General features: G+C 40.3%; 1 long non-coding RNA gene across 1 annotated transcript in view; it reads left to right on the top strand.

The window, feature by feature from the left end:
• The first annotated feature begins 312 nt into the window (after window positions 1–312).
• The window catches only part of LOC118168863, an 88,050-nt gene continuing 71,411 nt past the window's right edge, over window positions 313–16,951 (top strand). Inside the window, exons 1-2 of the long non-coding RNA XR_004751825.1 lie at window positions 313–1,007; window positions 12,783–12,878. This is a non-coding gene — a long non-coding RNA (uncharacterized LOC118168863). The remainder of the gene's footprint in view (window positions 1,008–12,782; window positions 12,879–16,951) is intronic.

Below are 16,951 nucleotides of genomic sequence, written 5' to 3'. Positions count from 1 at the left end.
TCAAAAATTAAACCAAAAGAGGAACTTATATTAATATTATTATTTTGAGCACTTAACATGGTTTTAAATTTGAACTGTAAGCCAAAATAACTTATAGGACAAATTTCTTCTTAAAACCTGTTCAAGTTTAGGTATATATCTCCTCTAAAAAAGGTTAAAAACGGTTGGCTTGGTGGCAAACAGAGCCTCCCTTTCAAAGGAAATCAGGTTACCAACAGCAGGTTACAACAACCACAGTGCTCAGACCTTCATATTTTGTTTTATTTTACTTTTTATTACATATTATTTTATTTTACTTTTTATTACATATTTTATTTTATTTTACTTTGCTGACTGTAATGTATGTTGTGAACAGCTAGATAATGACATAGACCTAAATGCAACACGTTTGGGGGACCCCGTTGGAAATTTCCCAAAGAATCTACGTCCTTTTGCAACCCTGGGAAATGCAAGGAGAAAGGTAGAAGAAAACTGTGAAGAGAAGCAAAATATAAGGTACCGACGACCATGTGGTGAAGGGGGAGGGAGGAAAGGATGGTTACAACTCATCTATCTTAAATGTCTAGTAAAGCTGTATTGCTGTATCAGAAGCAGAGATTCCATCATACAAGCAGTTGCCTCAGTTAACTATTATTTTCTTAACTTTTAGGAAACAAATAAAAGCAGCATTTGTTCTACCAGAAGCAGTTGTTATATTATTTAAGAGCTGGAATTATTTGTTTGGTGGTGCCAGGTTTTTCGGCTTGGCTCTCGCTCAGGTGGGGAAGATCAGCTTTGACAAACAGTGTGCACCTGGGCCAGGTGTGGGCTGTTTGCTGGCTGGCCCAGGCTTTGGCTGCAGCTGGGGGAAATCAGCCCCGCCAAGCTACCCACAGGGCTCCAGCTCCCCAGTTTTGGGGTGTGGGTGCTAGGTGTATGTGCACCTTGGGAGAAGGGGGCTGCTTTGCAAAGACTTGTTTTGGAGGGGAGCAGTGAGTGCAGCAACGTGGCCTCTCCAAGCTCATGAGGTAACTAACGCAGATGCAAGTAATGTGTGGGGCTTTGTTCTTTCTTTTTTTTTTTTTCCTTTTTTTTTTTTTTTTTACTTATTCTCTTCCAAGTTGAATGTAAAGATTCATGGATGGATTTTTAATTTCTTTTTTAAACTGTAGAGTTACAAAGTACTACTTAAATGCCTCCTCTCCTCTTTAAAAGTTTATCACTTGGCTTGTTCGGGGCTCTATTAATGGTAATAATTTCATCTGATGTTGCAAAGGGGTCCTACCATGGAAAAGGTATCTTGTCTCTTTTTGTTTCTCTTGTAAGTCTTATTGGAAGATCTGTAGTATTTTGGTGGCTGTTCAGTTTTGTTGTTGCTCCAGTTACAAAGCTCTATGGTTTTAAGAGCTTATCAAGATTTCTAATTGTTTTTGTCTCTGTGTAACTTTGTGTGTTGGGGAAATAAATCCTCACAAACATAGATAGGCATAGGATATGGCAAGCTGTAGGGCAGGGAAGAAGCTCAAACAAAAAAGGGCAAAAAAATATTTGTATGTTCTACCAAAGGTTCAACTGTTTGGATGCCTGGCTGGGATAGAAGGTAGTTTCTGATTAATAATACACTATAAGTTGCTATGTTGCAGAAATCATCTGAATAGTTTCTAGGTGGGAAGCCACAGCTCCTTGCACAACATGGTCCCCAGCTGTTTTCAAGATGAAGAATATGCCTTTTCTTTTTGTGTTGTTACAGTGCTATAGATGAAGCTGTATGTGAAGAAATATGGAATGAGAGGTTTTAAAACAGTTTTAGCTGATTATCAGTCTGCTTCTGAAATCTACAGTGCTGCTCCTTCATAAAAGGAAATAACTTTTTTTTTTTTTTTTTTTTTTTTTTCAAAAAAGGCATTTGTTTTCTGATGGAATTATTTTCCAAGTGGCTCGTTAGAGTGCAGGAGAATTTCAGGTGAGGGTTGCAACTATAAGAACAAAAGAGCATACAAACATGCAGGTGAATCTGCAAGGAAGAAAGATCACAGGCTTATGCAAACTTCCTATATTTCAGCAGGAAACAATTCTGTTTAGTGTACTCTTAATGACTTATATTGGACCAATCCCATAAAAAAATTAATGAGGTTAAGGATGCGAAGGATGTAACTGGTGCACCCGGTGCTGCAGTCCTGTGCCCCAGCGCATCCTGCCTGCTGTTGTGTCCCACGAATATCTGTGACCACGTGGGGAAATTGGGAAATGGGGGCAAGATTTGGTTTGGGAGTTTGTTCAACTGCAGGCAGCTCTCACCTACAGACCTGTGTTTTTTTGTTTGTTTGTTTGTTTGTTTGTTTGTTTGTTTTTTGTCTTGGGACTCTTAACAAGGATCCCAGAGGAGTGAGCTTGGCCCTGGGTGGGAGGTGCCCCTCAGCAAGGATGGGGAGCCTGGAAATAAAGTGGGGAAGGAGCTGAATTGAGACCATGGCATGGTATGGACCTGGTTTTATGTGGAGGCTGCTGCATGCAGTTATCCTTATTCTCATAAAAGTGTCTTAAAATCCACATGATACTAGGTGGGATGCTTGGGTCAGGCTGATCCTGGCACATGAAGCAGGTTGGACTATGGGCTGCTGAGTCCCTGCCGCTTGATTTCCTGTCCTGTGTCGAGGTGGGACTGCCCATCTCTTCTGGGCAGTGACCGACTGTGCAGCGTTTAGGCACCACTTTTACAGGATGAGAACAGTTTCCTGTTGCACATTTGCATTCTTGGCATTGTCTTGTCACCCATGTCAAAATGTCAAGTGGAGAAACATGCTTTCAAATCGAGCAAACCATTTGGATCAGGAAGGGCTGTCTTGTCCACATGCTTGTAATAACTGCCACGAAGGAACAGGAAACAATATCAATTCAGTGACTTGGTAAATATGGTAAACTAGATTTCATTCCAGACTGCAGCTTGCATTACATTCAGTGACAGGGAAAAAAAAAACTGTGCTCTGGGCATTGCAGAGCTCTGTTGTGAGGCAAGCCCTATGTTTTTTGAAAGCAGAAGTCTACCTCTAGCATGCAGCAAATGCTGGTTCAAGAGGCACTTCTGATGGCTGATAGATTACATCCAGAAAATGGTGGTGGTGTGCTAAGATAGGACAGAGATCTCAAACAGAGAGCGACAGTACTCTGGAGTGGTGGGGGTACATAACTACGAGGCTGTAAAAAGACGTATCCTCCAGCACTAACCTGGATGTTAAACAGCTCAGCAAGTCCCAGGCCCTTGGTTATAAAGCCTGCTTAGTTCCACAGTATTAAGTGCCACAAAAAGTATATTAAACCTTATATCAGGGACTCAAACAGCAGACAGTGAAAGCATGTGAAATATAAAGTGTTAAATTAAGCTACCAATTGAATTACTCTTCCAAACCCTTCCAAACTCCCTACTTGTGTGGCTCTTCAGAGGAAACCCTTCTCCCCATTTGGGGAGGACTGCAGAAGCAGAATGCTCTCCTCCTGAAGGCTGGGAGAGCAGCAAAAGCTGCCAGGCCTGGGTAGAGGCAGCTTCTGTTTGCAAGAGGCAGGCTTGAGCATCAGTGGGACAAGTGTGTGATGGAGGATACAAACCTTGTCTGCTGTGCACTGACCCTGGCTCACAAATCCAGTGTGTGTAGAGCAAGATACAAGGCGTGGTTCCCCTGGCCAAAAATTGGACAGCTGAATTTTGAGCTAAGATCTCAGGCTTTTGTTTTACCTGAAGGTGTGTGACAAGATGCAATGTTATCGCAGCAGGCTGTGCCCTGGCACCCACTGGGGCAGCAGGGGCAGCTTAGGCTTTCTGATGACCTTAAACTGTTGTAACAGGTGTTACGTGTAGAAGTTAGACAAAAGGAACAACTCTTTTATATCGCTGTAAAGCCTAAAAGGAAAAACTAGCTTTTTGCTCACAGAAAGTGTTTATTTTCTCAAAGACAAAGCTTCTGTATATGTGGCATTTGATGAGCAGGTAACAGAACAATGTATTGAGGAAAAAAATCTTCCTCTAAAGTTCCTGGTGTTTCTTTCTTCCCTTCCTACCCATAGGAATATAGCAATCAGATTTTATTTTTTTTTAGTTGATTTTTCATCAAAACTTGCATTAGAAATGAGAATACGTAGTTCATTTTGTTGGGAAATGCATAAGATTGTGTTTAACATGGCTGGTCAGTATTATACTAGTAGAAGGAATTGAAATGACTATTCAGTGAGTGGCAAATTGAAGGTATTCACACTTAGAAACAAACATTAAAATTTAATTTTGCTTTTGATTTGAAGTAATTAATTGGAAATAATTACCATTACTCACCTGGATTTACTTCTGATGGGCTTATTAAGTCATTATTGAGTGAGCAATGGCACATGTTGATTATGTTTAGATGTCACTCTTTGTTTTTTCAAGGACTGGAAAGAAATAGTTCAAGTATTCTGACAGACTAGAAGGAGGGGTGGGAGGGTAGGGAAGTAAAAACTGATGCTATGATTGGGCCTGAAACATTTGAATTCTCCCAACTCTTCAGTTTCAACAGGCCTTATAGGCTTAACTCCACTGGAACTCTTTGATAATCCCTGATCAAAGTCAAGTCAGCTCACCATTATTTTGCACGTCGCTTCAGATGTACGGTTTGAGATTTCAAAGCTGTTTCTGTATTTTGGATGAATAATTCAAGTCCATACCCTACTATTTGTGGAAGACTCTTTTTTTTTTTTTTTTTTTTTTTTTTAAAACTTTCAGTTTGGAAACTGGTGTTTTGGCTTTCCACTTTCTCTCTGTCTTAGGCTGGTATTGTCCTACATAAGGAATAAAAGTGCTGTTTACAAAGGCACGTAAGGGTGAAGTGTTTGGCTTTCCATGTTCATTTAAAGCATCTAATGCATACCATCAAAATATACCTTAAGTAATTGATTGCTACAGCAAGGCCATCCTATACTTGGTAACGTGGTCCAGGTCTTGACATGTGTAAGGAAGTTTAACTTGATCCCATAAGGAAAAAAAATCTTAAAATTCTTAATGTTTACTTTGCTGGCCTTTTATTAGACACCTGTTCTCAAGGGCTCAAACTCTAAGTCCTACAAAAAGTTCAAGTGTTCAAAAAAAAGAAAAAGAAAAAAAAAAAAAAAAACACAACGAAAAGGAAGTATTTCAGCACTGTAATTAAGATATTACTTCACTATTAATGTTGTGTGTGTATATAGAGAAAGAACATTTCAAGGGCTATCAATGCAGATACCGTTAAATAAACTGCAAGCAAATACTGCTTATATTCTATTAACGCTGATGATATTAGTATTTTTTTCTTTGGTTAATTTGGTTCAATAACTCATACACTACTCACTATCTGAATAAATATGCATTTTAAATGAGATTATATTTCTTAGCGTGTAAACACAAAAGCAATGTTAACTCTTGCAATGGGAGTAGGAAGGAATATTCATATTGTTTGCTATATTGCAACTATCAGATATTCAAAGTACAATGATTTTAAAAGCACAATTGTCATGGCTAGGTGAATCAATCTGAAAAACTGAAAGCACTTTTGATGAATCAAGCACAAAACATAGTCCTTCTTCCTGTCTGGAAACCTTGAAATTAAAATTTTTGGTTCTCTCCAGCTGTTTTTTTATTTTTGCTGTAACATTTTCAAACATTTCTTTTCTTAGAAAGAAAGAGATAAAATGTGCAAGGTTTCTCCTTTGTCTTTGCATCTTTATCTTTAAGTCTGCAGTGGTACGTGCTGTGTGGGGGTTTTGGGGTGTGTATGTTCATGTGTTGTTGTTTTTTTTTTTGCTTGTGATTGTCTTTTATTTTCTTGGTGGGGATGTGGTTTTGGGAAGATGAATAATAACAATTTCCTAAAAAAGGTGGTCCCAATATCTCAGCCTTAATATCCAGGAGTTACTTGCTGTATAGCAGAATCTTGTATTTCTCAGTGTCATCTGTAAGTTAGAATAAACTATGATTTATCCACGTGCTTCTCAGAGAACTAAAAACTGTCCTATTTCTGTGGCTGGCATAAATAAGGATAACTTTTACAAAACATGATATATCACATGGTAGCTAGTTATGTCATCCTAAGGCTCAGCCCATCTTTGACGTGTGTCACAGGTAGTAACTTTCTCAGGTTTCTGAAACAGAACTTTTTTAAGAAAAAAAAAAAGCAGTAGTGAAGAAGCATTTCACTCATCCTAATGTGATGATGTACTGTGTTTGCTTCTGACTTGTAGGAAGCCTTATGGAGGTTGCAGGTGATAATGATGTTATTGTGTGTAAGGCTTTTCTGGAGCTGCAAATTACTGCCCCCAAAAGATGAGATTTTTTTAAACATTTTTCTATTGAATTTTTTTTTTCCTCTTGTCCTTCTCATATGTTTAAACAGTCCCACTTGCAGATATGAGTTTTAACACTACTTTTTAGTTACTCCTTGCTTCTCCTTTTGGGATTGTGTGCATGAAAGCTTTTCCTTTCCTAAAGGAGTGTGTCTCTCTGTATTTGATGTGCCTCACGTAAAATGATACTTTCTCCACTGGACTTGTCTGTATGTGATGGGCTAACTCAGGCTATTTGCTTGCTAGCTGATATGCACTCATGCAGCCAAAGTTAAGAGAAATTAAGGAAAAAAGTCATCTGACAATGAAAAGTAAATACTTCTTAAATTTCCACATTACCATGTCTGGGAATTTACTAAGAATTTGGAGCTTTCTCTCTTGGATGCAGTGTATTAAGTTTCACATGAAAATAATCACCAGCAAGAAAATGATTTCTCAGCTCAGCTTAATTTATCCTTGTGACTGCTGGTCTTACTTGCTGCACTGGCCACTCTTCTGTATTTTCCTCTCGTGCCTCACAGCCCACTCCAGCAGTGAGGTATGTGCTTGCTCTTGTGTACTGTGTGGTGATGGGGTTGGATGAAGTGGTAAATTAAGTTGTCAGGCTCCATAGGGATGGGGACAAGAAATTGAAGCAGCAGCTTCTGTCTTGAAGTCATCTTCTCAGCCACCATGTGGTACCCTTTATTTTAAAACACCCCTGGCAAACTGAGCATGGGACTGGAACCTTGGGAGCGCCTGAACGGAGGCCTGGGCCTCTTCGGTTTGAGCTTGGGCCTGCGCCCATTGGAGGTGTATTTGCGGTCCAACTCCTATCTCCCACTTCTGCACCTCATGTTTTTCACAGCCTGATGCTAAGCAGTCTCTCTGGTTTAGGCACTGTGAACCTCTCTTTGTCGCTGTAGATACGGGAGACAATTGTGCTGAGGTACCTGAAATTGCCCATTTTCTGCAACAGGCCAAGTACTGAAGCATTCATGGATGTGGTGCCTCTGTTGTCTTTTGAGGAGAGAAGACAACGTTTTTGATGAGGTGAATCTTCATCTACCGTTCATAACCTAACTGCTCTAATTTGGATTATTATTATAACTCATTGTATGCAGTTATGAAATGTGAATGAAGGCACAAATCTGGTACAGGCCTCTGTTAGGAGGCCTCTGTGTGGTAAAACTCCATCTTGTTTGCATGAGTCAATATGTTTCATACTGGGTAGCTCAACTGGCATGTGTGAAATGCTTGAGTTTTAGTTTTGACCCTTTTAATTGTTTAGCTTTTACATTTAAATTGGTTTTGTGTCAGCTAAATATTACCTTCATTAGAAAACAAAATATGCAGCCTGGCACCTAATGTTTCCATTAGCTTGTTTAAATAGTATGCAGGTTTGGAGTTAGGCCAGATTGTTTATCCAGAGTGTATTTTTAATTGGATTATTGGTACATAATAATATATCACTAATCCATTATTAAAATATAGATGTATTTGAAAGTGTTCTGACACATCCTGGTGGAGTTTAATTGAAATGTTTACTCCTATACAGCAGCATAACTTTATTCTTTTCACACAAAATGATAAAAAGCAAATGGCTTGATGGTATATTTGATATAAATTTCCCTCTGACAAAAAAAAAAAATCTTGCTCATTTGAGATGCATCTTTGAGTCCTTTATGTATGAAGGAAGCAATTGTTTTTCTCTGAACCTTCAGAATGGGTGTCATCTTTTCTTTAAGTAGAAAATTGAACCAAGAGCTTTTTCTTAGCTTTCTGACATTTTCTTCTTGGAATGCATATCCTCTGAAAACTGACCAATTGTTTCCACTTCTTCAGTTTGTCTTTTATTCGACTATAAAGAGAAATGGTTAAAAGATACATTCATTCTTAATCTGAAGATTTCTATCTCTTAACAACAGAGTTGCACTAAGAAGCGCTTTTGAGGAACAGCTTCAAAGTATTTTTGAACATGTGCCTTTGTTACGTCACCTGGATCAACCTTTCTGACTTGCTAAAGGAAAATAGGTTGGAGATGCTGTGTTTGTTTGTTTGTTTGTTTTTCTCTTCTAACAAGCCACAGTGGTTAGAGCAGGGTTTTTGTGTCCCAACTGCCCAAACCCACCCACATACTTGTTCTGGTATAAACCTAGCTATAAGTGATAATGTGGGAGGAGGGGACTAGAGAAGAGCAAAGACCTGTTGTCCTGCTCAGCTATGGCAGCCCCAGAGGCTGGGGGTTGAGGGACGAGGGGACGCTGCCCCCGAGGCCCTGCCTGGTGCCTGTGGTGCTGGCTGAGGGCAGGAGGAGGGCTGGGCCTGGTCGGGCCTGGTCCGGCAGGGGCTGTAGGCAGCTCCCATCCCATACAGCCCCTGCCTTGGTTGGTTCAAAGGACAGTATCTGCTTCTGGGCCAAAGGTATCACCAGCTCACACCTCAGCTGGTTGTTTTGTGAGGTGTCTTCTTTTAAAAATTATTTATTTTCCTCTGTGCTCTCATCTGCAAGGATGTAATCGTGGCCTGTCACTCAGAGCTGCTCTGTTTGAGAGAGCAATGACAAACTTTGCCCCACTTGTCTTCTCCCAAGTGACACGCTGAATTTTTTTCAGCAAGCTTGTCATAAACATAAATCTGCTTCATACGGGTGTTGCTTTCTACTAACTGTTACTTGACCAGGCAGAATCAGATGTTTTTTTTGTACACAACCAGTTTGGTACACTAATATTGGCTGTCCTGAGCTGCCTATGTACAAAGTGGTGGTGGTGGGTGGGTTGTTGTGTGCCTGGGGGGTGCTGGTGTTGTTTTTGGCAAACAACTGTGTAAATGTGTCAGCCTGGTTACACAGCTATTGCAGCAGGCTTTGATGGCTCCTGTCCCAGAGACCAGATGAATACACAGGAAGGGCTGGAGCCCGAGGGAAGAGCAGTTTTGTAGGCTGTCCCCAGAGTGGTGTTTAAATCCTGAGCCCAAGTCTGAAAGTTTGGGTTGCACACCTTTTTTCATGTAAAGATCAGTCTAGCTGTGGAGAAAATGCATCTTATGGCTTCAGTGACTCTGTTCTATGTCTGGGGAAAAAAAAAAAGACATGTTTTAATGCTGGATGGAGGTTCCCCTGAGGAGCAGGCGAGGCAATGACCCTTTCATGTCCCTGTGATTTTCCAGCTGGGATCTGAACCACCCATGGCTTTGTGCCGCTGATTTGAGTGTACAAGGGTACTGAGGCAAAGCAAGTGACATGCTGCCCTGCTGTCACTTGGTGGTTGTCTTGTGGAGTAACTTCTGTTGGATGTTGTTAGAAACTTGAGCAAACTGGGATTATTTTTTTTTGCTGTCCTTCTTAAGTTGCTTGCGTTTAAACTCTCTTCCCCTTCTTGCCTTCTCTATCTTGCAAACTCTTCAGCTATTCACATCGAAGTGTCTAGATTCTTCCAATATGTTCTTCATTAATCTTTTTTTTTCTTTTTACAGTGGTTTTAAGGTAAAACATTTATTACAATTCATAAGCAAAATGTTCTTATTTGTAGAGTTTTTCCATGAGATATATGAAGTCTCTTTTCTGTAGTGACGCCTATTGTTCAAAGCTCTCTGACTCTGCCCAAAAACATATTTCTGTTTGAAGAAAAAACATTTCTAGTTAAATGTAATGCCCAGTTCATTCCAGAATATCAGAAATTATCCTATGCAGCATTGTCTTTCTTGCATACTAAAGCCAACAAATTTTTCTAGTTTAAGCATTTCAGGTGTGTCTAACCTTGCTGTAAAGGTGAATGGAGATTAAGATGTTAAGATGGAGATAGGGACAATCACCCACTCCAAATGAAATATGGAACTGCCATCTCTGTAACATAACTTCTGTACTTCCCTGCCCTGGCCAGGGTAAGGAGTCAAAGCCTTATCTGCATCTTGGTCTGATGCAGATTTTAATTCAGCTGGAAGCAGTTCACAGCTGCTGCCTTCTTCTTATCCCAGGAAGCCAAAGCCATCTGTCAAGGCACTGAGCGGCTGTGAGTACAAACTTCCTGGTTGTGTCTCAAAGGAAGTTCTTTCCTCGTTCAAGATAATACATGGTGGCCTTGTTGGCTGTGGTTGGTAAGATCACAATAAATGTTGTGTGTCACAACTGGGATAGGGACATCTTTCCACCATTGCATGCATGCAGCTTTCTCTCCTCATGAGCTTTCTACCATTGACTTTGCATTGTCATTTGGCTCGTAGTGTGCTGTGACGGGAGCCTTCCTGGAGCCATGAATCAGATCACTGGTTGGAAGCCAGAGGCCCTACCAGAGCTAGTGGGAATGGTTGCATCTGTGTAGTTTTACACTGCTTATTTCCATTGAGCAAGGGGGTACTGAATGACAGGTGCCACATTTGGCATTGCTGTTGTGATTTTTGTCACTTTAATGACATGCCTAGTTTCCATTTGTTTAGTGTAATCAGTTACTAAACAATTACAGAATTGCCTAGCGCAGTAGGATGACTTTTGGAGGTCTGAAATGTGCCAGCCACCATCTAGCCACAGCTCTGCCCTGTCACAACACCTTAGCCACTCTTCAGACCCTTGCTAGGTCACTGTAACCCCTCGTGGCTCTGAACTGATTTATGCACGAGTCCTGGGGCTAAAATACAACTGCACCCTGGCCTATCTGAACAAGCGTTTCACTTGTGAAATGCGAAGATAAATGCAGGCTATAAATAGGATGGTTAAAATGAGGGGAAGAACACTTTTTTTTTTTTTTTTTTTTTTAGGAATTCTCTGATAAAGACCTTGGTAGGATTAAATTAGTTTCAGTGTATCCAAATGTCAGTCTTCTGCAAAGATGATCTTTTGAAATGGAGTTTTTCATGCTGTGGAGCTGAAGCATGTAGGAAGTTCTTACAGACAATAGGAGGGATACTTTCACGGGTTTTTATTCTTTTAGGGTATAAACTAAAGGCTCCTTTGAAAGAATAAATGAAACACAGTTTCTAAATAATTCACTATATATAATTAGCCAAGTATTTAATCAAAATCCCTCTGTAATTAGAGACGTCAACTCTGATCTGTACTTGCAAGAATTTGGCATAGCTTATTTTTCCAATTTGGTCTAAAAATTGCTTCCTTCCGTTCTGTCCAATGTGCATGTAACTCATTGATGCAGAGGTAACAGATTGTGTCTTTTTTCCTGTTGGAAAAATGTAGTAAAATAAGTAGAGAAGAGTAATCAGAAAGCTAGAACCATGTTGCAAGAAAATGAAGAGTGGTGTAGAGGCGGCAAAGGTGACCCTCCTGGTTGCTACCAAGTCACCATGGAAGAGATGGTGGATGGATTTATTTTTTTTTGTCAGTCATCTTGCTGAACAGATTTCCATGCTGGCTGTGAAATCTGGGCTTATATGGGACTCATAGCCACAAGATGGAAACTGTAAGGAAAACATAGCCATCCACTGCGTACTGATAGCCAGCATTGTATCATGAGCTATCGTGGCTCTTAAACATTAAAAAGTCAATTTCTCTGTAGAAGGAACAGAAATATCCTGGAGGATTGTACAAATGCAGATTTCAGCTCTCGCCTCAGAAGGCGAAAGAGTGAAAATGTACCTGAGGAGGGTTTTGTTCACGTACAGCATGGCTCTGCTTACTCTTTTATCTGTGTTACCTGTAGTTTATGCTCTGCTTTTGTGAGTGATTGCTGTTAATGTGTTTACAAGTTTTACCCAAGAGGTAAATATTCTTTAGTAAACTTTGAGGAGACAGTGGGTTTTATCACTTGAGTTTTAAAACAAATAAACAATGCATCAAGCCAAGCCATTGGACTTTGAAAGCTTTTATCTAGGACTGCAGAACTACCAAAGCCTTGCTCTATCTGTAATACTGTAAAATGCAAATCTAAAACGGGCTGTTGGCCTGCTGGGAAGTGTCACCATCTAGCTGGCAGCAAAGCAAATGTCTTGGTGTTGGACAACTGAAGCTCCTCTGGATGGTGCAGGATTTTAGGGGTCTGTGCTCTGCCGATGTGATGCACATCTACTGTGAAGTGGTAGCCACCTCATCTTGGTGTGCTGCCCCATAAATGCCATGGTCTACAGTATTTTGCCCACAAGTTCATGAGTAGTTGCTGGATCCCATGTAACTAAAAGAGGTCTCTGCTGGACCTCTTAGGGCAAAGCTCTTCAGTTAGACTTTGCTGAAATACCTTGTATGGCTTTTGTCTTTATTTTTACATATGTGTAGAAATATATATACATATGCAGTCCACGACTGTACAGGAAGCCTGAAACTAGTCTGGGCATATGTGTTGCCTAACTGAAGACCTAACCAGTCCCATTAGGGGGAATCAGTCCCAAGCTGAAGGTCTGGTTCTCCTGGCTGAAGGTCTCAAATCATGCTGTGCCAATAGGCCAAGCTGCATTGATCCATTTCTAAGAGGTAACAAGCCAACTGTACCTTCGCAAGTTGGTTTTTCTACTTCTCTTAAGAGCTGCTGTTTATTCACTTGCAGGTGGCAACTGCCTCTCTGTTTACCAGTCACCTGCTGCTCTACAGGTGGCCAGGAATGTTTCGAAAGGAACATTTCTACAGGATTGGAGTGAAGTGGGTAAGTGAAAACTAGCAGTGATGTGAGAGAATGGGTGCTGTGCTGATGCGAGATAGGGTGATGGAGAAAAAGCGGGCTTCCTTCCTGGAGGCTGTGAGAACAAGTGTGTTGTTCTATGAGGGTTTCCACGAAGCTGTAACTTTTGTCAGGAGCTTAGTATGGTCAATTTGAAGCTTAAGGCACTCTAAGAGTAGGCAAAACCTCTACAGCACCATCTCTAATTCAGCTTGGTGTTTCTGGAGGGAACTGTCTTTTTTCAAGGAACTTTTCTGGAGTAAGAGGCGATTAATACCTAACACTGCTTATATTCCGGATGCTGGTATTCTTATAACACTGCACAAGCAGTATACTTTTTTTTTTTAAGTACCAGGATAATGCAGAAGAATAGATATAATCAGTAGTGAGCCAGGCCCCAGGCATATTTTAGAAACGTAAGGGTGAAAGACAGGGTGTTGGTTTATGATTTTTCCTGGAGAAAAAATTACCAACTCTCTACCTTTATCAATCATTTATTTCCTCTGGAAGAAAACAGAACATTCTCCTGACAATCTTGCATCTAACTCTGGAAGTCCCTATGCCTCTTCTCCAGCCAGGATTTACAGTACTCTGTAGATTCCCAGCACCATCGTGCTGTTTCTTAAATGAATCTTAAAGGGCTCATTTCCTTAGTTATATTCCCATTTTATTTAATTACACTTCCTGAAGAGAAGCCATTCTATTTTATGTTTAAGGCTGCTGTATGCATGTGAAGCAAGAGGTAGGTAGAACTGCTTAAAAAAAAAAAAAAAAAAAAAAAAAGTAGTGAAGCTTTTTGTAACTGTAACGAAACTGTGACCATATCACTATGATGTATGGAAAATACAATTCTCCATCGGTGTTTTATTTGTTTTGAATTCTTTGATTTCAAGTAAAACACTAGGAAAAAAAAACTTTAAGTAAGGCCTTAATTCTAGACTACAGTGGCTGCAAAATTTCCTCTGGTTTTAAAACCTCTGTCTAAGAAGACTGAAATTACTTCTGTTTTGTTGAAATCTGATTCCGTGAATCCAAAGGGGAAATCTAGTGTTTCTACGAGTGTCTGCTCTTTCCAAGTCTCTAAGAGAGACTGCTTCAACCTTTTACCACCAGTAAACAGGCTGGTTAGATGGAAGGTAACTGATCTTTGAGGAGCATTATGCCTAGGTCCCCAGGGTACAGACTTGTGTCTGACCAACAATTCAGTGTGTGATGAGGGGTATGGGAAAGCAGAAGGTTTCCTTGGTGTTTCTGGAATGACCAATTATGACTCTTGCAACTGCTCTCTCTCTTGTTTCTTTAAATCTGTAGTTTAGCCTTCCCTGTGCAAGTGAGAAGCATTATTGGTTCTCTGGTCTCTTAAGTGTATGTTGTCTGGGATACAAAACCAGGCTTCGTGCAACAAACCTGTTACACTTCCATTGTTGTAGCCAGGTCTAAAGACTGATGTGTAGACCATGGCTATGCATTGCTGCTGTGAGATGCAAAAGTGGCTGAAAATCAGAAGTAAAATGACAAAGCTGGTTGCATAGCTGTAACAGTCAATATTAAAGAGAAATAAACAACAAAACCAGTCCGACACTTGCTCTGTAGTACCCGTTCTTGCTTAATCTCAGTCCAAATAGATATAGATCATCAGAATTACTTTCCAAGGTCGTTGCTCTGGTCAGAGCCTTGCACCAGAGATAAGCACACCCGTGTTGCAGGCAGGACCGATGCCTGAGGCAGCCCCTGAGAGCTGCTGCTCCCGGAGCCAGAAGGCTGCCTCGGGTGTGGGGAGCGTTGGGGGCTCCTGGGGGTTCTTTGGATCACCATGACAGCTGGCTGAGAGCAGTGCTGCCCTGCTGATTTTGGGACTGCATGGAGTAACTCAGGCTTTATTTCAGTTTAAAGGGATGATTTTGACATCTGCAAGTAGCATTTCTGTCCATTATTTTTAATGCAAGATGCTGAGAGTGCTCTTACAATATGTGAACTATCTGATTTTTCAGTTCATAATAAATATTTCTTAGTTCATGTTTTGCAAGCTAAGTGAGGATCTTTAAAGTGAATGGTGCCTGCATAAAGCTTGTATGGGGACAAGATGACTGAGCTTAATCAGTACTAGAAGACTTCACCAAGACCCTTCTTTCTTACCCACGTGCACACACCCACACCAATGGCTGTTCAGAATTTTCTTTGGATGCGAAATACAGGGAAAATTATTCCAAGAGATGTTAGTAATGACACCAGGGGAAAAAAAAAAAAAAAAAAAGTTGAATATTCTGTCCCTGGAAGCATGACTTCTCCCTCTTGAAAATCTGGTTATGGTAGATATACTGGTCTTGAAGGTTTTATTTCAAATCACTTGAAAAGAGGATACGTCCCTAGAAGACCTATTTTCAGCCTCCTTGGGGTACGAACAGAGAGGGGGCTGTGTGCTTCCTGGAAGCCTGTCAGCAGCACCAACTAGGAAAGGCCAGTTCTTGTATCGGATGAAAATGCCTCAGGTGAATTCCACTTCACTGAAGACATCTTTGTGTTAGATTGTCCGTTATAACAGAGGTACCGCGTGTGTTGAGAGAAATACTCATCTGTGGTGGTTTTTTTTGTATTCAAAAATTTTCAATAACCACTTTAAAATGGCTTCCATCCTGCTTTTTGTTGTGGGAAAAAAAAAAAATATGGCACCATTCTTTGTTACTGAGTATAAAGCACAGATGATGCAAGCTTTACAGCACTTGTGCATTTTACTGTTGTTCTTATGCTGATGTTTCCATCTATCTTGTGACCTTTTTTTAACTGCAACATTAGGATTCAAAGGCATCACATAGAAGGTGGGGTGCAGATGTGACTCCATGAGGATGCTTTCAATCAGCATGATTCTCTCTTAGAAGCATGCACCTGAGTCTCCTTAATAATAAAATATACATTAAAAAAGAATTGATTCATAGTATTCCTAGTATTATTTTTTACTTTCCTTTATAGTAAGTACTGCTTAACTGAACCTCTCAGACTCTGGTTGAATAATTTGTGTTCACCTATACTGGAGGTTAGTGTCTGAAATAGCAAATGCAGTTCTTAAGGTATCCAGCATCTCCCAGATGCCTTATTTCCCCATCTGTATGTCTGCTCTAGAGGAGCTGGCAGGCTTGAGTGGATTTTACAATCATATCTCCACTTAGGTGCGACAGAAAATAAGCCCAACATAGTCATTTCTCTGGTGCAAAGATTGATAATCGGTTGCAACTGGTTACCATTTTCTAATGATCTCTGTGCATTGACAGAGTCATCAGCTTTGTTCCGTGTAATTGCATTCTTTAAATGTGGCTATTTGTGGTAGATTACAGCTTGCAACTACAAATGCATTTGAGTAGACAACAGACAAAGTTCATTGGTTCTCTTTTAAGCCTTATCCCAGCAGCTTCCTTGGTTTTAGTGCAGTCGCTGCTGGCTTACAGCCAAGGGAGGCAGTGAAAGCCAGGCTTGAGATGTACGTTGACCCTACAAAAATACTCTGCCTCAGTCCAATTCTTCTGTTTTGTGGGTTATATATCAATATAACTGCAACAGCTTCAGCTTCCACTGTTGTGTAATATTTCTTAAGAAACTAAAATTACCAAGAACCAGTATTGTACAACTAGTAAGGAAGTCAATGCAAAATAAGCGTCCTTTCATTATGCACTATGTATTTAAAACATGAATGTGTTATCACAGAGATTTGGGGAAGGTCTTTGCTGGTCCTCACTATACCATTCCAAAAGTCGATACTGATTTCATTTTTAGTGTGTCAGGTAGCTTACAAACCCAAGGAGTGAAAGTTGCAATTTTTAACCTTTAGTACTTAAGTAGTAATATGGGCTGCAGATAGTAATTTTCTTTTTTTTATTATTTTCAATTTATTCTAAGTTCTGAGTGGTAATTCAGTCTTCATGCTAGCTTAATCTTCAGCTCAGTGACTGCCAATTACAACTGAAACACAGTGATGCTGCCTGAGCAATTACGGTCCCAAGGTCAAACAGAAATGAGAAGTGACCACTCCTGTAGCAGGCCTGGGCACCTTGATACATGTGGGACTC

This window comes from Oxyura jamaicensis, chromosome 6 (assembly GCF_011077185.1).
Source record: "Oxyura jamaicensis isolate SHBP4307 breed ruddy duck chromosome 6, BPBGC_Ojam_1.0, whole genome shotgun sequence".
Lineage (NCBI taxonomy): Eukaryota > Metazoa > Chordata > Aves > Anseriformes > Anatidae > Oxyura > Oxyura jamaicensis.
This window is presented reverse-complemented; position numbering and strand designations above follow the sequence as displayed.